This window comes from Lepus europaeus, chromosome 1 (assembly GCF_033115175.1).
Source record: "Lepus europaeus isolate LE1 chromosome 1, mLepTim1.pri, whole genome shotgun sequence".
In the NCBI taxonomy this organism is placed as follows: Eukaryota; Metazoa; Chordata; class Mammalia; order Lagomorpha; family Leporidae; genus Lepus; species Lepus europaeus.
The window spans coordinates 81,660,641-81,681,085 of record NC_084827.1 but is presented as its reverse complement, the minus strand read 5'-3'; the positions used below and the strand labels follow the sequence as shown (position 1 = coordinate 81,681,085).

The 20,445-nt window shown below is 36.8% G+C and overlaps 1 protein-coding gene and 1 pseudogene across 1 annotated transcript in view; both read left to right on the top strand.

Moving 5' to 3' along the window:
* LRP1B (LDL receptor related protein 1B) overlaps positions 1-20,445 on the top strand; it is a 2,136,850-nt gene that overhangs the window by 1,647,861 nt on the left and 468,544 nt on the right. The gene's annotated exons all lie outside the window — the stretch shown is intronic.
* On the top strand, positions 13,856-14,467 carry LOC133765891 (serine/arginine-rich splicing factor 3-like; annotated as a pseudogene).

Below are 20,445 nucleotides of genomic sequence, written 5' to 3'. Positions count from 1 at the left end.
ATGGAAGTGTATATCTAATTATTTATCAGAAACTTGACTTGGTGGAATAAAAATGTTGTCACATTTATAAATATTATGTTTGTCCTTAGAGTTTATGTCACAGGAAAGTGCTGGGCCAGGTATAAATTTGAATCCATTTCGAATGTGAATTCTAAAGCGATTTTTCTTTGAAATAGAGTTCCTTCTGAAATGATTAAATATGAATGAATCTTCAGTTACCACATTTTCATGCTTTTTTTAGTGCCAAGGGAGAAGAAAATATTTGACAATGTAGTTCAATTTTCTATGAATAAAAATAATGTCCAAATGAAGCATTTGCATTTCAGCATTGTCAGATTATATCATAGCATGACCTTCCTTTCAAATACTAAATGTAAACAAACTTCCCTATTATTCTCATGTAGTACAAAGTTGTTGAAATGATTAATCAGGTACTGATTTTAAAGCTCTTTAATCTCTGTAGCAAAGATGTGAAGTAGATTCCTATCAAAAAGTCAACCTCTATTTGGTGGTTTAAATCTAAAACTGATTATTTCTGATGTTTATATTTGTGATATGTAAATTATGATGAAATGAGACAACAAAGTATTGTTGCATTTTATTATTCAAGGGAGATGAATCTTTTAAAGGAATGATATTCCAGATATCAGAATTTGGAGTGTTTGTAATCTTTGTGTCAAACCACTACATAATGATATGACAATGAGTTATCAGAGAAATATATCATAAATCTTTAAATTTTTAAATTTAATCACTTTATTATATATTTCTATTTTAAGCATAGAATTGAATAGGAATTTTATGTCTCTGTGGAAAACTACAGATTTGTCTTTTTTCAGTTGTGCCTGTTTATATTACGAGATTGGCATTTCTTATTTAAATAAGGGTCTAAAAGGAGACCATTAAATATCATCAAGATGAATTAATAAATATACAGAAGATGCTTTGTTGTTTTCTCAGTAAAAGGCAGGCATTTCCCCCCCACCCTTTGCTTTATGCTATTATTCTTTATTTTTATTCCTTCCCTTGCTATTAGGGGACAGATTTAGGGAGTATATTTCAATAGGAAAATCCTTGAATAACTATTTATCTTTAACATACCACTATTTGCTTCTTTTAGATAGAATTTTGTTATGAGGGATCTGAGAATCCCTTAAATTTCTCATTTTGAATGGTTCACAAATCAGCAAATCATTCTTGCCAAAGCAGCAGCTTTTCATATTAAGAATGATTTGAAGTTCAAGAAAAATTCTCACATTATCCATTTATTTGTCATACTATGAGATAAGGAATACATTTTAGCAAGAGTCTCTAGAATATTGTATTTTTTCTCAATGCCTTGCACTAGACACTTTATAATGATGACAATGACAAGCACATTTCCAACATAGTCTGTCTACAGTTATGTAATTTACTCAAATTTGTTTTTTTAACATATTTTAACTCTTTTTGAGTTTCACTCAATTTCTGAAATCATATTCACTCCCTAAATGGCCACAACAACTGGAGCTGAGCCAATCCGAAGCCAGGAACCAGGAGCTTCTTCAGGTCTCCTATGTTGGTGCAGGGGCCCAAGAACTTGGGCCATCTTCCGCTGCTTTCCTAGGCTATAACAGAGAGTGGTATCAGAAGTGATGGACCCAGGACTCTAACTTGTGCCAATATGGGATTTGGCACTACAGGTGGCTACTGTACCCTTTATGCCACAGTGCCCACCCTGAATACTATATAATTTAATAATGACCTCACTAGTCACATTTTAGTGCTTTTCATTTAAAATGTATTTTATTATATGGAAGTATGGCTATTCCAGCTTTCCTTTAGGTTATATTCACTTGAAATATTTCTTCCATCCTTCCACTTTCTGTGTGTGTCCTTAGAGATGAACTGAATTTCCTGTAGGCCACATTTTTGGGTCTTGTTTATTAATCTATTTTATCACTCCAAATCTTCTAATTGGAGAATAGAATTTAGTACATTAGCATAAGGCAATTATTGATGGTTAAGGCCTTATCCCTGCCATTATCCTATTTATTTGACATTTATAATTTCTCTGTCTCTAAATTACAATCTTCATTTGTCAATAAGTGATTTTTTTCTTTTTTCTCTCTTTTTTAAAGACTTTATTTATTTGAGAGGTAGAGTTACAGAGTGAGAGGGAGAGACAGAAAGAGAAGTCTTCTTTCCACTGGTTCACTCTGTAGATGGCCGTAACAACCAGAGCTGCTCCAATTCCAAGCCAGGAGCCAGGTAATTCTTCCTGGTCTCCCATGCAGGTGCAGGAGACCAAGAAATTGGGCCATCTTCCACTCCTTTCCCGGGCCACAGCAGAGAGCTGGATCGGAAGAGGGGCAGCTGGGATTAGAACGGGCACTCATATGGGTTGCCAGCTCTGCAGGTGGAGGATTAACCCACTGCACCACAGAGCCGGCTCCAATAAGTCATTTTTTTTTCTAGAGGCTCACTTTGATTCCTTGCTTAATACTTTTGGTAAATCCATGTATATAGTTGGCTTTGTGGTTAGCTTGACTCTTATAAAAAACCTCTTTTGACTGTACCAACTCATCTTGAAATAAAAACTTAACTTTGATTATAAAGTTGAGAAGAGACATACAAAAAGAAGAGATAAGAAATTCTAAGAAAGCATTCTATATTTGTGCTCCATCCCTTCCCATCTTTTGATCTTGTGACCTTACATTTGATGTCTTTGCATACCTCCTATCCTTTAGTATTTTAGTGTAGTAACTAGTTTTTTTACTAGTCACAATAAAGAAGTAAATGATTTATACCCCATATTAACAATATTAGAGTATTCTTAATTTGTTTTTATTGTTACTGTTAACTATGTTTTTTCTACCTTATGATATTTCATTCTTATCTGTTGGCATTCTTTTATTTTCTGTTTGAAAAACTCCTTTTAGCATTTCTTGTAACAGATGTGGTGGTGATAAATTCTCTCAGCTTTTGTTTGGGAATGTCCTTGAATCTCCCTCATATTCGAATGATAACTTTGCTGGATATAGTATTCTTGGCTTGAAAGTTTCATCCACTCCCTGCTGACCCAGAAGATTTCTTTTGAGGTGTCTGCACTTAGGGGAATTGGGATCTCTTCATATGTGGTTTTCTTTTTTATCTTGCAGATTTGAAAATGGTCTATCTTAATCTTGGAGAGCTTCCTATTCTTGGGGTAGAATAGATTTGATTGAATATGAGTGGTGACATTTGGTCTTCCTGTACCTGGAATGTTCCATCTATCACTACCTAAGTTTGGGAAGTATTCTATCATTATCTCTCTGAATATATTTTCTACTCAGGTTCCCTCTTGAATCCCAATAACTCAAATATTCACTCTTTTCATGCTATCCCATATATTCCATAAGCTCTCTTCATTCCTCTTGATTTTTTTTTGTCTTGTCCAACTGTGTATGTTCAAAAAGCCTGTCTCTGAGTTTACTGATTTTTTTTGTCTTCTATTGCATTTTTAATTTCACTTAGCATATATTTTAGTTTGAGGATTCCTGCTTGATTTTCTTTAATTACTTTCATCACTCTAGCAAATTTGTTTGATTTTTCAGTCATTCCTTTGCATTCTCGTGAATTTTATTGAGTTTCCTTAAAACTTATACTTTTACATCTTAAAATATTTGGAATTTTGAACTTCTTTGTGATTAATTTCTAGAAGCCTGTTTTGCTCTTCAGATGAGGTCCTGGTTCCCTGGAAGTCCCCGGTGCTTATTGGAGAGCAACATTGTGCATTTAATGATTGCTTTTAGTGATCTGCCTACATTTATGGCTGTCTTTGACAGTTGAAGCATTCTCATTTGCTGTTGAGTTAGGCTATGGTCTCTCTGCTGCAGAGGTGGCCCCTGCCCAATGCAGGACCTCTCAGCCATTGGTTCTGGAGGCTGAGGTAAGACTGCTCAGTCAAGACAGTAGAATCCCAGTGGGCCCTGAAATAAGTCTGGAGACTCAATTTTCAGGCAGTGGGCTGAGGACAGCAAGTATTAGAATCTGTTCACTACTGGGTTTTATTGGCCTGGCCTTGAATTTGGAAACGGTTCTGTGATTCCTGCTTTCTTCCCTAGGTTGTAGGAGAGGTGTCAGAGGCAGGTCCTTAGCTATTCAGGTAACTCCAGTGAATTATACCTTGGCCTCACAGTCACCAAGCCCAGTGTAATCTTAGGAATGTACAATAGGCTTGCAAGATGATAAGAATGCTATATGCCAGGACAAATCTGTCTCACTATATCACAAGTCTGTTCCTGATATTGAGACAAGTGCAGAGAATCCATTCATAAGCATTGGCCTTGGAATAGAAACCATTTGGATCTGTGCAGTGCTAGATTTTACCAGCCCAGCACTGATTTTATGATTTATGAGGCATAGTCCCTTGGCCTCTTGTCTGCTCAAGGTTGGAGGAGAATTACAGGCAGTCCCCTGGGCATCCAGACTGGCCACTGGAATGCCATAGTTGGGTCCCATAAAATCCTGAGATTGTCTGCCAGTCCCACTGGAGGCTGAAAAACAGACACCAGACACCAAGGTGAGTGCAACCTAAAGCAAGGGTGTCTGCTGATACCAGGCAAATCTAGATGCTCAGTCTGAGAACATCAGCAAGGTAGTAAGACTTTTGGACTGGGTCCTGGCACAGTAGACCAAGATTTGAGCTCCAAAGCATGTTCTTCACTGCTCCTTCCAGCCTCTCTGGTCCATGGTGGAGAGGCTTTCTTCTGGTCCATGGTGGAGAGGCTGCCTGGATGTGGGAATTCAAATATTTACTCTATAGGCAAGGGTACTGGGGGCTGAGAAACAAGGATACAGTTGAACTGACTGTTTCACAGTGGACATAGCACTTGGATTCACTGCTCTCTCTCTCTTCCCACTGGGGGATTTCTGTCTATGACACACTTCTTAGATCTGGGTGAGGAGGGAATATGTCTTGCTTTCTGCAGTGTGGTTTTTCAGTTTTATTTTAAGATTCATTTATTTATTTGAAAGTCAGAGTTACACACAAAGAGAAGGGGAGGAGGTCTTCCATCCACTGATTCACTCTCCATTTGGCCACAATGGCTAGAGCTGTGCCAATCTGAAGCCAGGCACCTGGAGCTTCTTCCGAGTCTCCCACACTGGTCAGGAGTCCAAGCACTTGAGCTCTCTTTCACTGCTTTCCCAGAACACAGCCGAGAATTGGATCAGAAGTAGAGCAGCCAGGACTTGAACCGGCACCCTTATGGGATGCAGCATTGCAGGCTGCGGCTTTACCCACTATGGCACAGCGCCGGCCCCAGAATGTGATTTTTCTTATGATAAAATGAGAAACTGTTCTCTCAGCTTCTTTCTGTGTTTTCTGTGAAGGTTAATTGGTTTATATATATATATATATTTGTTCATGGTGGTGACTCTCTTGAGAAGTGATTATAGAATTTCTTACTCAGTTGCCATCTTTCCTGCATCATCTTTGTTTCACTTGTGACAGGTTAAATTGCAGATACATAGGGTAAATGACGTGAAGTACAACATGTATATGAAAATATGCATGGCATTAGAAGACAGGTTAAATTTGCTTAAAGCCTAGAACTTTAATAAGCAGCAGGTGATTATCAGAGATGAATGAGTTTGAACTATCTACATTGCTCACTGATGAGACTAATCCAGTGGAAAAATTTTAAACTTACGTTGTCCCTGTAGACCTATAGTCTTAAAATAATGTTAGAATCCAGTGCTCTAATTACAAATTCTCAGTACAAAATGAGGGAATCTACTTTTCTTTTTTGTTGTTGTTGTTGTTTTATATTTTCTAGCATCTGTGCAAATTGCAATATATACTCAGTGACTACAAAATTGAATTTCCAGCATTAGAAACATTCATATTCAAAACTGAGATTGTAACCAAATTGTTGATATTTATCTATTGTTTTAAATTTCTTAGTAATGATTGTAACTTAATTTTAATATTTTCTGGATGAGAGTATGTTTATAAATGGAAATAACTTTGGCCTCTATAACAGGAAGGAAAAAGAAGTAATAATGGATTTCATTGAAAAAAAACTGAGAAGTTAACAAAAACAGGATGCAAAAACATGAGTAGTGATATTATAAGCAAACTGGAATTGCCAACAACACACATTAATCTACTTGTCCTTCTAAAATAAAATTGAAATGAAAGTAAGTGAATTCCAAAAACGTGAAAACATTATAAAAGACTAAGGGAGACTACTATGAGAACTAGCAAAAATTTTGAGAGAAGTTAAAATATTAATAAAAGTTCTGATAAAGGAGTGGGAGTTTGGGCAAAAGAGTAAGATTCTGCTTGGGCCATCCATATCTCATACTGAAATAAGTGCATTCCAGTCCCATATCGGCCCTTGACTCCATTTTCCTGATAGTATGTACCCTGGGAGGAAGCAGGAGAGACCCCTATAGTTAGGTCTCTGTCAACCATATGGGACATGTGGATTAAGTTCCTGGCTCTTCGCTTCAGCAAGATTCAGCCCCAGCTCTTTCAGGCATTTGTGGATGAAAGAGTAAATGGGAGATCTCTGTCTATCTCTTTCTCTACTTCTCAAATAAGTAAATATTTTTTAAAAGTCTTAACAATGTAGAGGAAATTATAATTGAAGTAACTATAAGTAGGGATAAAAACAAGAAGTAAACCCTGACCCTGTAGAATCCATGAGAATCACATTTCTAGAAATGAGGTGACAGGCCTGCAAATAAAACATCTAAGTTCTGCAGCTCCATTAAGTCTTAATAGTCTACCCAAAAGTTGACTGGCCCAGATAGAATGCAGGGCAGTTTTTCTGTAGAGAAAGGGATTGACCTCAGAGATGAACTTTGACCTTAGTACCATTTGAGGTCTCTGTGAAATAAGCCTTATTCCCTTACTCGAAATACATTTTTGGCACAAAACTTCTAGCCAGGTTTTTTAACAGTTTACACTTAAATGTGAATAGAGGGGCAGTACTGTGGCATTTCGGTGTTGAGCAGTGCCTACATTCCTTATGGGTGTTGGTTTAGGTCCTGGCTGCTCCACTTCTGATTGAGCTCTCTGCTATGGCCTTGGAGGGCAGTAGAAGATGGTCTAAGTCCTTGGGCCTTTTCACCCACATGGGAGACCCAGAGGAGGCTCCTGGCTTCGGATCGGTGCAGCTCTGGCCTTTGCAGCCATCTGGAGATTGAACCAGGAAATAGAAGACTTCTCTCTCTCTCTGCCTCTCCTTCTCTCTTTGTAACTATGACTTCCAAATAAATTAATTAATCTTAAGAAAAAGATGTCTACTATTTAAAAATTGTGAATAGACAGCCAATGATGACCACGTCTTTGAAGAATGACTCAAATATGAGAGAACAGGAAAAGCCAACCAAATAACAAAAAAAGGAAGATACAGAAAATGAATAGAGAGGGAATGGTAGACACCTTTAAAAAGGTAAGTAAGACATCTAAAGAATATATATGTTGATAAACCAAGAGATAACTATAGTTATTGAAAAAATGTCAATTGAAATTTTTTGTAGTGTATTTTCCCCCCAAAGCAATATTTTATTTAAGGAATACAAACTTCATGCATTTCATAAGTATAACTTTAGGAATATAGTGATTTTTCCTACCATCCCCACCCTCCCACCCACAACCCTTCCTTCTCCCTCTCCAATTCCCCATCCCATTCTCCACTAAGAGCCATTTTCAATTAACTTTATACACAGAATACCAACTGTATTCTAAGTAAAGTGTTCAACAGTTTGCAAAAACAAACAAATACTGTTCCTTAATAGTCAAGACAAGGGCTATTCAAAATCATTGCATCTTGAAGTTAATTTCACTTCTTTTTTTGTTAGAAACTTAATTAACTTTATAGAAACACTCAAGAATGATACATCTTTTGTGAGCACTTAGACATAACAATAGCTTATATGACATAAGAATATCTTCCACTTAATACCTTAAAAGAAAGGAAGCCTTGATAATGAGTTTTATAAGGAAGCACCTAAGAAAACAATGGAGTTGGGCACTTAGGCATGCTTAAAATTTATGAAACGTAGTAATATTCTCCACTGAATCACACTAAAACATAATAAATCTTTGAAAACAAATTTTGCTGTTAACTTTCACAATACAACTCTTTGAGGACAGAGGTCCTGGTAGGGAAATTAGTGCACAGTGACTCCTGTTGTTAATTTAACAATTAATATTCATGTATCATGCCAGTGATTACCCAAAGCTCTTGACATGAGCTGCCTAGGCAATGGGAGCTTTTGAATCTGAAGTCTTTATCAGTATTTAGACAAGACCTTAAGCAAAGTAGTTTTCTCCTCCCTTCAAAGAAAGGTATCTCCTAGGCCGGCACCGTGGCTCAACATGCTAATCCTCTGCCTAGCGGCGCCGGCACACAGGGTTCTAGTCCCAGTCGGGGCGCCGGATTCTGTCCTGGTTGCCCCTCTTCCAGGCCAACTCTCTGCTATGGCCTGGGAAGGCTGTGGAGGATGGCCCAATTGCTTGGGCCCTGCACCCCATGGGAGACCAGGATAAGCACCTGGCACCTGCCTTTGGATCAGCACGGTGCGCCGGCCGCAGCGCGCTGGCCACGGCGGCCATTGGAGGGTGAACCAACAGCAAAGGAAGACCTTTCTCTCTGTCTCTCTCACTGTCCACTCTGCCTGTCAAAAATTAAAAAGAAAAATAAATAAATAAAAAAATAAAAAGAAAGGTATCTCCTTCTTTGATGACCACTTCTTTCCACTGGGCTCTCACCCACCAAAGTCCTTCATGTGGTTCAGTTTTTGCCATAAGGTCTTGGCTTTCCATGCCTGAAATGCTCTTGTGGGCTTCTCAGCTAGACCAAAATGCCTTAAGGGCTGATTCTGAGGTCAGAGTGTTACCTAAAGTGGTTGTCATTCTATAAGTCTGCTGTGTGGACTGCTGCCCATGTTGGAGCAGTCACTCCTTAATTCTATTATCATTCAATTAAAATTTAAGAATTTGAGAATAAATTAAAAATAGATGGAAACTAACCAAAAATAATAGATTTTAAATATCAAACATAAAATCCTATATATTACAAAGGAGAAATAAATATGATTTTTCAAATTTAAAGGATATAACGGTCCACACTTAAATTATATACTGTGTGTCTACAAGAAGGAACAAACCAAAACAACCAACCCTGTATATGAAGAAAAAGCTAGCAGATAAGGGTGGAGGGGTGGAAGCAGAAAAGGCTTTTTTTTTTTTCTCTTACAAAGAGAAAAATCTATTGAGTTATGGGATTGAAATGAGAATAAAATTTAACTTCATAACATTAGCATCAGAGCACTGTTTTAAAAACTTTTAGTTTTAGAAAATGCTAGAATTCTATATTTGTTCAATTAACATTCAATACAAAGATGTTTTCATATGCACCATCCCCAAATATTTCATTGTGATGTACCTTTCTTGGAATCTGTTGGAAAATATGCCCATAATATAGGGTCAGAATAAAACAAAGAAAAAGTCACAGCCTTTGGGATATAAGGGAATATCATATAATACATACAGACCAAAAATTTGTCCCATGATGAAAGCCATATATCACGTTTAGAAGAGCCCTGACCTGATCACAGCATGAGGTTTAATTGTCCAGAATATAATTTTATCCCCAACTGATAAAGCAGTTTTAAAGAATTAAAGATTGGTACATAGACAATGAAGCAAGAGAGGAAAATAATTTCTAACTGAAGGATAAATAAAAGTATTTGGAGGAAAATAACCATAGTAGAATATTTTGCTCTACAATATTCATCATAAATAGGCATGGAAATATTGGAAGTATGAAAAACAACCAATAGATTCACAAATATAAAATTCAGTGTAACATATTATTTATAAAATTGAGGAAATAAAAAAATTTGCCATTTCAGAAAAGTTCATTTTATTTGGGGAAATGTTAGAACATTAGTGAATGGTAGCTCTTTGCTAAAAGAATTCTAATTATGTATACTTTTTGAGAAACATGGTGAGCATGGATCATATTCATAAAATAGCCTTGACTGATGGCTGATGATAGTTATATATTTATTTCCTACAATGCTTTTTTGAAAACTGAAGTGGTAGTTATCAACAACTATAAAATTATTGACAATATTTGTATATTTTAAAATTGGAAAAGAGATTAAGAATCAATTTGTTTAAAAAATCTGTTTTTCTTGACTGTTGTCAACTTTTATTTATTTCCTGGTTTTTTTTTTTTGTATTAACCATTTTCTCAATATTTTCTTTAATGAAATTTTTTGTTATAGTTTTTGGCTTCAATAATGCCTCTTGACAATTTTTTATGTTAAAAACTTATTGTTATATGTTTGTCCATGTTTTCTCCAGATTGATATTCAAAGTTTCTTCTTCCATATCTCAACTCATGCTAAAGATGTAGGTGGTATTCATTCTATATTGATTGTGTTGAAAATACCCTGTTTCTTATGCAGCACAAGTCATTGTTCGAGTGTAAGTTCACTGAAGTCAGAACCAGTGAATTCTGTACATTATAACATTTCTGGAGTACCAGGGGAATATGGGTAGCTTTTTAAATAGTTAATGAAAGAGCACATGTCAAAAGTAGTCTGGCACCACATCACTGAAAATGAGGTTGACTAGCTTTCCACTCCATTAGCCGTAATCTAGTAGAACCGTTTTTCACCAGAGAAAAACATGTCAAAAAGCAAGTCACAGTTCTTATGTAAACAGCATTACATCATCCCACATAACTAAAGTTCTGAACATAGACCTATCATTCATCTAGAATCTGTTTGGTGGCATGTTCCCAGTTCAATAAAGTGTCATCCTTTAGCCAGAATGGACCTGTTATTCCAACACATTTCATGTTCATTGAAGACATCTTTCCGGCATGTAAAGAATCCTTTATTAAATCAGTGTTCAGTTCACTAAAAAACTTACTAACAATTCAGAAACAACCTATTGTCTTACATGTCTTCAGCTCACTGAAACAGATTTACTACTCAGAAAGGACCCATTATCTAACATGTTTCCAGTTCACTGAAAACAGATTTACAACTCATACATAGCCCATTATCCTACATGGTTCCAGCTCACTGAATATTGATTTAGAATTCATAAACAGCACATTATCTGACAAATTTTCGGCTCACTGAACAGATTTGCAAATCATAAACAACCTATTATCTACCACATTTCCAGCTCACTGAAAGTAGATTTACAGTGGATAAACAATCCATTATCTCACATGTTCCAGTTCACTGAAGATTGATGTAGAGCTCACAGGGAACCCCAAGAGTCAAGGTTCCACCTTGGACAGGAAATAATATAAAATTAATATAGACTCTTTTACATAAGAAAGTATTTGACCTAAATGCACTATATCAATAGATGTATGGAGATTTAGCCTTTTTATTTTAAGCTTCAAACTCATGTATCAAGCAAAATAAATGAACTAAAGTTATGATAGGCCTGTATTTTTATGGATTTTAAATGTTTTTATTTTAATTTATTAAAATTCAATAAATCAAAGTTATATTAAAATTGTTAACATTTATGGATATGTTACATTTTTATAACCATAACTTATATCCAGAGATTTTTAATTCTTACCTCTGTTGTAGTATATGAAGTCATTAGAACACAATGATGCTTTAGCATTGTTAACATAACAACGTTCATTTGGATTATTTTTTGAATTTTGTTATCAATAGAGAGGCAAAGTGGTGGAGAGAGATACAGAGAGAGAAAGGTAAAGCACCCATTCACTGGTTTGCTCCCCAGATTCCCATAACGGCCAGTGCTGGACCAATGCTAAAACCAAAATATGGAAATGCAATTCAGGTCTCCCCTGTGGCTGGCAGGGACACAATTATTTCAGCCATCGCTGCTGCTTCCCAAGATCTGCATTGGTGGTATGCTAGAATCAGGAGCCAGAGCCAAAAATCACACCCAAGTATTCTGATCTGAGACACAAACATCTTAATTTCTAGGATTAATGCCTGTTCCCATTAGGAATTACTTTTTTAAGCATTAGAAACAAATAGCAGACAAGCTTCCTTTTAGATATAATAAATTTGACACTGAATGTGTTTCCTGGCATTTTATTTTATCAATGTGAAAAGTTCATCATTTTACTCCTAAGTATCCAGAAACCGAATCTATTATTCAAATGTATTACTATTTTATTTGGTGCTTTCCAGTTGAAATTTAAAATTATTTGATAAAAATATCAAATATTAAATGTGTTATTAGTATTATACATGTTAACTTATTTAATAAATGAGTTGTTTTAGTTCTAAAACTCATGGAAACTTATTTTACTTTTTTTTTTTTTTTTGACAGGCAGAGTGGATAGTGAGAGAGAGAGACAGAGAGAAAGGTCTTCCTTTTTGCCGTTGGTTCACCCTCCAATGGCCAGCCGTGGCTGGCGCATCGTGCTGATCCGAAGCTGGGAGCCAGGTGTTTCTCCTGGTCTCCCGTAGGGTGCAGAGCCCAAGCACTTGGGCCATCCTCCACTGCCTTCCCGGGCCATAGCAGAGAGCTGGCCTGGAAGAGGGGCCACCGGGATAGAATCCGACGCCCCGACTGGGACTAGAACCCTGTGTGCCGGCGCCACAAGGCGGAGGATTAGCCTGTTAAGCCACAGCGCCGGCCATTTTACTTCTAAAACTTGTTCCAGAAACCTACTAATAAGTACAGAAGTGAAGAGAAAAGTTCAATAGGCCCATTTATAAATTTCAATTAAATTAATGTATGGATAATTTTGACTCATCTTTTCAAAATCCACAAAAGCTTTTTTTTTTTTTTTGAAGATTTATTTGCAAGTCGGAGTTACACAGAGAGAAGGAGAGGCAGACAGAGAGAGAAAGGTCTTCCATCTGATGGTTCACTCCCCAATTGGCTGCAACAGGCAGAACTGCGCCTATCCAAAGCCAGGAGCCAGGAGTTTCTTCCAGGTCTCCCCTGCAGGTGCAGGGGCCCAAGGACTTGGGCCATCTTCTGCTTTCTCAGGCCACAGCAGAGAACTGCATCAGAAATGCAGCAGCCAGGACTTGAGCTGGCGTCCATATGGGATGCTGGAACTGCAGGCGGCAGCTTTACTCACTATGCCACAACACTGGCTCCCACAAATACATTTTTGCTTTGTATTACTTTGAAACAATTTCCAGGTAGCATATTTATTCATTAAATATTTCTTTTTAAATTTTATGTAAGGTATACTATTTTCATGTTTTTCATATACAGATTTAGGAACATAGTGATACTTCCCACCTTACCCTCTCTCCTGCCCATGCTCCTACTCTTCTTCCTCCTCCCTCTCACAGTCCCACTCTTAATTTTTGCAAAGATCTATTTTAAATTTTCTTTATAGACATGATATTAACCCAACACTTGGTAAAGGGTTCAATAAATAGTATTAAAAAAAAAAAACAAAACACTATTCCTCAATAGCCGAGACAGAGGCTGTAAACAATCGTCAAATCTCAAAATGTCAATTTCACTCCTACATGTTACACTTTTGGTACTCTGTAGTTACCACACATCAGGAAAACATGATATTTCTCTTTTTGGGGACAGGTTTATTTCACTAATATTATGGCTTCTTTTTTTAAGCTTTTACTTAATGAATGCATATTTCATTTTTTTTTAGGAATAGAGTGGTTTTTCCCCCATACCCACCCTCCCACCCCCACTCCCATCCCACCTCCTACTCCCTCTCCCATACCATTCTTCATTAAGATTCATTTTTACGGCCATTTGGCCATTTCGTGGACACCGAGGGAGTATCTGCGGGAGCCGGGCTGGAGCAGAGCAGAGCGGGAAGGGAAGATCCTTGGGAGCTTGTGGAGTTGAGCCTCCGCGCTTCTAGCCTAAGATTTCGAAATGCATCGTGATTCCTGTCCATTGACTGTAAGGTGTATGTAGGTAATCTTGGAAACAATGGCAACAAGACCGAATTGGAACGGGCCTTTGGCTATTATGGACCACTCCGAAGTGTGTGGGTTGCAAGAAACCCTCCTGGCTTCGCTTTTGTTGAGTTTGAAGACCCCGGGGATGCTGCTGATGCCGGCCGAGAGCTAGATGGAAGAACGCTGTGTGGCTGCCGTGTCAGAGTGGAACTGTCAAATGGTGAAAAGAGAAGTTGAAATCGTGGCCCACCTCCCTCTTGGGGTCGTCGCCCTCGAGATGATTATCGTAGGAGGAGTCCTCCACCTCGCCGCAGATCTCCAAGAAGGAGAAGCTTCTCTCGCAGCCGTAGCAGGTCCCTTTCTAGAGATAGGAGAAGAGAAAGATCACTGTCTCCGGAGAGAAATCACAAGCCATCCCGATCCTTCTTTAGGTCTCGTAGCTGATCTAGGTCAAATGAAAGAAAATAGAAGATCCGTTTGCAAGAGAAGTGGTGTACAGGAAATAACTTCATTTGACAGGAGTTTGTACAGAAAATTCAAATTTTGTTTGAGACTTCATAAGTTTGGTGCATTTTTAAGATGTTTTAGCTGCTCAAATTTGTCTCTTGGGACAGTGACACACAAAAAAGCTGTCATTCTCTATGGTTTGAAATGGATCATATGAGGCATGTGATACCAAGATTTGTTACTTTACAATGTTCCCTTAAACAAGATTGAATTTACTTTTGAGCTTTAGTCTTGCAAAGACTGATGACCTCTAAATCCTGCCCAGCTAAACAAAATGTGATGTTTTAATATTGTAGAAACAGCACTGTCAAAAACTGAACTAAAATGTCCTTTTTCCCTCAGCTGGTGTATAGTACAAAGCTGTAGGTGAGCAAGCAGTCTTTAGGAGCTGCTGTGACGCAAGCCAGCAGGTAAAAATAAAAGCTGCACCATTAAAATAGATTAGAGGTTTTTGGAAAACCCAGCTAGTCTTAACCCTGGGCAGAGGTTGTCTAGTTGGTCTAGAATCTATAAGTTTCGAGGAAGTTTACCTTTGCCTAGGTGATAAGTTCCTTATGTAATTGCGATATAGAATACATAGCTGTTTATATAAAAGTCTTTATTGGGAAATTTGAGATTTCAGAAAATACCAATGTCCTGCCAGTTTAAGGGTACATTGTAGAGCTGAACTTTGAGTTACTGTGCAAGATTATTTTTTTCATGCTGTCATTTGTAATGTTTTTGTGAGAATCCTTGGGATTAAAGTTTTGGTTAAAAATTGTTGTTTAACTTGAAAGCCTGTTTTTCCTTGCAAACTCAAATCTGTGAGCTTGGTACCAAGTCCAGGTATAACATTCCTATTTGGAAGCCGTACTTATATTTTCTTGTAAAGTGCTTTTGAATTAATAAAATATTAGCATAATTGCGTAAAAAAAGATTCATTTTTCTCTTTATATACAGAAGACTAACTCAATATTAAGTAAAGATTTCAACAGTTTGCACCCACACACACACATAAGATATAAAATAAAGTTTGAAAACAAGTTTTGCAGTTAATTTTCATAGTACAATTCAGTAAAGACAGAGGTCCTACATGGAGAGTAAGTGCACAGTGACTTCTGTTGTTCATTTAACAATTAATACTCTAATTTATGACATCAGTGATCATCTAAGGCTCTTGCCATGAGCTGTCAAGGCTATGAAAGCCTTTTGTGACCACAGACTCCAGCAGTATTTGGACAAGACCATAAGTAAAGTGGAAATTCTCTCCTCCCTTCAGAGAAAAGTATTTCCTTCTTTGATGGCTCCTGCTTTCCACTTGGGTCTCATTCACTGAGAGCCTTAATGTAAGATGTTTTTTGCCACAGTGTCTTGGCTTTCCATGCCTGAAATCCTCTCGCAGACTATTCACCCAGACCAGGAAGCCTTAAGGGCTGATTCTGAGGTCAGAGTGTATTACTTAAAGCGACTGTCATTCTATGAGCCTGCTGTGTGGACTGCTTCCCATGTTGGAACATTCTCTCCCTTTTAATTCTGTCTATTACAATTATCGAACACTTGATCCTATTTATATGATAACTTTAACACTTAATCCTGTCTAGTATATATGGAGTGATAGTCAGCAGATGAAAAAATTCTGTTTTTTACAACAAAATGGATGCAACTAGAAACCATTATATTATCCAAAGACTCTACTAAGAAACTATTGGAGTCATGAAGAGGAACACAAATCTGTGCCCAACAATACATGACAGGGATGAGGGAAACCATAAGGAGAAATCACAAAGGCTTGGACTTTCCATCCACATTTAGGGTCAGAATAAACACAAAAAATTAGGAGTCAGACTGTAGAGGTCAAATCTCTCTGCCCCTCCCTTTCTCTCCTCCGCCCCCAACAACCATTGTACCTGAAGCAACTTGAATAATGTGACTTTGTAGTTTCTGATCTTGCTGTCTTAAGAATATCTTAATATCTGTTACTACATTTTGAGAAAACAGAAAGGTCTTTGTCTTTTAGATGTTTAAGTACTTATTAATGAAATTATACAATGCCTTGATTTTGTGTCAAAAGAATCCAGTGGTGCAGTGAGGATGGGGAATCAATTGGCTATTGGTTATAGGTTACAATTGTTTAAAAGTAATAGATAGGGACTTTGGGGTATAATGAGGGTACTTGGCTTCTACTTTCATGCTTACTTAAAAGCTTCCATTGGAAAAAAATTAAAAATGCAACATGACATTTATAAGACAAATTGCATTTTGAACCTATACAACCTTTACTTTTAACATTGCTGCCTGCAGCACCACACTCTGAATTCCCTATGTGTTAGGACTTATCATAATGAATTTAAAAAGCCCCATAAATTCTAAATAGAACCAGATAATTAGATCAAATGTCTTTTTTTTAGTATTGATTTGACAGAGTTAGTGAGAGAGAGAGACAAAGAAAAAGGTCTTCCTTCCATTGGTTCACTCTGCAAATGGCTGCTACGGCCAGAGCTACACGATCCAAAGCCAGGAGTCAGGTGCTTCCTCCTGGTCTCCCTCGTGGGTGCAGGGCCCAAGCACTTGGGCCATCCTCCACTGCTCTCCCAGGCCACAGCAGAGAGCTGGACTGGAAGAGGAGCAACCAGGACTAGAACCGGTACCCATATGGGATGCCGGTGCCACATCCAAGTGAGCCAGGGTGCCTGCCCCTATATCAAATATCTTAACTATCAGTAAAATAAAAAAACAAAAGTGGATAATAATCCTTTTATTTTTGCTTCCAGTTTGGGAAGTTTCTAGCAGTTAGTTAGAAGTTCTTTACAACTATGTGAAACAGAAAGTGATATAAATACTTCTGCACAGTTCTAGGGACTTTTTGTCTTCTTTTGTATTTTTCTGTAGACACTATATAGAAAGTAAATATAGTAAGTATTAGTAATATATTACTATATTAGTAAATATAGTAAATATAGAAAGTAAATATGGAAAGATCTCATCAAAAGGGCCAGAAGTTTTTATATGATATCAAATGAGTGAGCCAGCTGGGTTTCAAGTGCATGCTATATTAGTGAATTAGTTTAATTGTGTTAAAATACATTTATGGATTTTTTTAAAATATGGTTTGAGTTGTTGAGGTGTTTTGGAATTTTGTATACCTGAAATTATAATAACTTAGAAAATTATTGAGCGGGATAATTCAATGTTCATTTCTAAAAATTTAGGAGATAAAAATAGATGATTAACCTCAAGGTTAGCTCATACAGGATTTGGAAAACCACCCCTGCATTTTTTTTATTCTTTTAAAGTTTATTTATTTATTTGAAAGCAGAGTCAGAGAAAGAGAGAGAAAAAAAGAGAAAAAGAGAGAGAGAGAGATGAATTTCCTTTTTGCTGGTTCACTTCCCAAGCTGAGCTACACGAGGCTAAAGCCAGGAGCCAGGAATACCATCTGGGTATCCCACATGGATTGCAGGGACCCAAGTACTTAGCTATCATCTGGTCCCTCCCAGGGTACTCATTAGCAGGAAGCTGTGTCAGAAGCAGCGTTGGAACTCCGTCTTAGCCACTCTGAAATGGGATGCAAACATACTATCTGGCAGTTTAATCCACTGTGCCACAAAGCCTACCCTACACTGTATTTTCTAGAGATCAGAATAGTTTAAATACATCCTACTTTTATTAATGAATAAATAAATGACTAATAATTTCCTTTAATGTAAGGTCAACTATGTATTCACCTTCTGCATGTAAAGGAGTGGGATTTTAGAGATGATATGTTATGTGTATCTTCCAATTTAACAACCAAAAAACATTTCTCCTACTTAATACCAAAATTACTCTGCCCACTTAAGAAACATTGAGTTAGGAATTATTTAAGAATATTATCTGACAGTAATGATTATATGAGTACTCAGTGGTATGCGGGGAAAAAGCAATGCTGTGGCAATAGCATTTCACATGGCAATCTAGTAAGAAGTTGTGTGTAACACAAAGAACAGATGTTTCTTTACGATAGTAAGAGACCCTTTGCAGTAAGTTTCAGATGTCAAATAAATCCATTTTTGCTTAGCATGCCTACTTGTCTCTTATGAGTAAGCATAATTTCTCTTAAACATATGGACAAAAATGAAACAAGCCTGGGAAATCCCATTTATAACTTCAGTCTGCGTTATTGGGGAAAAAATCTTCAGAACTAGTAATAAAAACCATCTGTTCTCACTTAGAGGAAAATGCTTTGCACTGATGAAGTGAGACTAATACTCAGCATTTTATAAAAGTGTATGGGAAAATCATGATGAAACTTCTTTTAAACAAGATGTCAAACCCATTTATTCAGATGATTAATCAATCTTCAACCTTTAAGCAACCTTTAAGCATGAACGAAGCATTTTCCTTACATATGCAATAATTCCCATAAAATATGTTAATATACATATTTATTAATTGATTGATTTGAAACGCAGAGTTACAGAGGGGCAGAGGAAGAAAGAGAAAGAGAGAGAGAGAGGCAGAGAGAGAGAGTCCTGCATCTACTGGTTCATTCCCCAAGTGACCACAATGGCTAGAGCTGGGCCCATCAGAAGGCAGGAGTCAGAAGCTTCTTCTAGGTCTCCCATGTGAGTGCAGGGGTCCAAGGACTTGGACCATCTCCCAGTGCTTTCCTAGGCCATAGCAGACAGCTGGATCGGAAGTAGAAGAGCCAGTTCTCGAACCCTCACCCGTATGGCTTTACCTGCTATGACACAGCGCCAGCCCCTAAACATATTTATCTTTACAAAGACTCATCTTATTTAATGTCAGTTTTTTCATATTAGTAAGTTATGTTTCTCATAATTTTGTGGTTTTCTCATTTACCCCTTTTATCTGGTTATAATAGTAACCTGGATTCATTTAAGAAATATTTATAATCCAAAAAGTATAATGAGTAAAATTAAAAACACTCAGTCTCACTACCTAGATTACCTGCTGTCAACATTGTTTTCAGTATTGTTTGGACATGTACTTTTTGTTTTTCTCAAAATCTTTTTGTAGTTTGAAAATTTATTAGTTTTGTCAGTTTTATAAATATGGAATTACCTATCCAGTATTTCCCAATCCCCATTACCAACTTACAAATATAGTTAAACTGTTTCGCTGTTTTTTGACAAACTTATCTCCATTTATATATTTTATATATATATATATATATATAATATATATACTTGTAAATCTTTAAAATTTAGTTTCACATACTATCTTTGATTTCCAAATATGATCACTCTTTACATTATTACAATATGTAGTATATTGTGATTATGTTTCCTTTCTTATGGTCTCTGTGCACACAATAGTCTTTTCTCTACTTTGATTATATTTGATTACCACTATTAAAGCATCTTTATTTCTTTAGAGATATGTATATTTTTCATAGTACTTCCTCCAAAATATTCAAAGGGGAAAATTTTACAATCTCATTTATTAAAATTGTTTACTTTTACCTTATTTTTGCATACTCTAGAATATTTCCTCAAATTTATCTTGCAACTTTCTTACTGACATTTAGCCTTTTGGCTACCATATTTTAACTTCCTGAAGTTATTTTAAAGATATTCTTATGGCATGCTATTATTATTTTATGATTTTACACTGTTTCCTATGTTCTCTGTTTTCTAAACATTTCTTATCAATATTGTATTCTTTTTGCCTGAACCTGTTATGGAGGAGATATTCATCAAATGTACCTATTATTTAGGTATTCATCAATAGCTAGACTGGGAAGCTAGGCTCCCCAAAATCTCTGTTGTCCTAGCATTTTCAGCCTCTACCACTGACTGGTGTTTGAGAATCCAGAGTTCCTCTAGTCCAGTCTCCCCACACTGTATTTCTTGTCTCCTGTTCAGCATACAGAGGGCTTCTCAATCATTTCTTCCAATTCTTCTGTTTCTCATAACCATTCACGCTCTACCATCAATGATACATCCGCTCTCCAGGTGCTGGGATTTTACAATGTTCTGCAGTGGGGAAAACTATAGATATTTAGAATTCATCTTTCTCAAATGTGCTCCTGTTTATCACTAATTTATTAAAATTCTGACT